We start from the raw sequence: 866 nt of genomic DNA on the forward strand, positions 1-866 counted from the left end.
GCTCCACCTGCAAGAGAAGAGAGCACGCAGGCACAAAGACATCAAACTCCAGCCCAGCGACCCCCCCGAAGCCCCCCACTCACCTTCCCCTCGGCCCCACAACAGGGCTGGGGGGGGGGGGCGCAGCACCCACCTGCAGATAAACATCCGGATCCGAGCCCCCAGCTCCACTTCTCCACCAACACAAGCACCTGCAAAAATAAAAAATTCACACATCCTGGGTGCCCCGAGCCTCCCTGCACCCACCACGGGAGGGGGCAGAGCTGAGGGCTGCAACAACCCGGGAACCCCCAGGCGGGGGGGTATCACACCAAGGGCAGTCCAGGCTTGAAAGGGGGGGCCTTAAACTAACAGCCAGGGCTGGAGGGCACCCAGCGACTGGGACACCCCCTGCTCACAGCAGGATGGAGACACAGCACCCCACAAACTCACCTGGGGGGCAAGGGCTGTGCCCCCCCCAGCAGCTCTCCAAGCCAGCACCCACACAGGATGGGATCCCCTCAAAGGCAGCTCTCTTCAAATGCCTCCCATTCAGCACCCAGGGCCTCCCCGTAGCTCCCAGCAGCCCCCACAGGGGTTTAAAAGGCCGCCGGATTGGGCCCTGCCCAGGCCCCCAATGGGACACAGCTGTGCTGAGGGGAGGGCCAGCCCCCAGCAGCTGGGGCTCATCGCTTCGTTAGCACAGCTGGTCTCATTAGCACCTGGCCCTGCACCCAGGCACCCTTCCCAGGGGGTGTGGGGGGTGTGGATGCAGGGTAGGGGATGGAGGGTGCAGGGTGCAAGGGGGGGGGTCTCTCCTTGCACAAGGGCATTGCATAGGGGGGATCTCACGTTGCACGTGGTGGGGGTATTGCTTTGCACGGGGG

This window comes from Haliaeetus leucocephalus, unplaced genomic scaffold, assembly GCF_000737465.1.
Source record: "Haliaeetus leucocephalus isolate CR32 unplaced genomic scaffold, Haliaeetus_leucocephalus-4.0 Scaffold162, whole genome shotgun sequence".
Lineage (NCBI taxonomy): Eukaryota > Metazoa > Chordata > Aves > Accipitriformes > Accipitridae > Haliaeetus > Haliaeetus leucocephalus.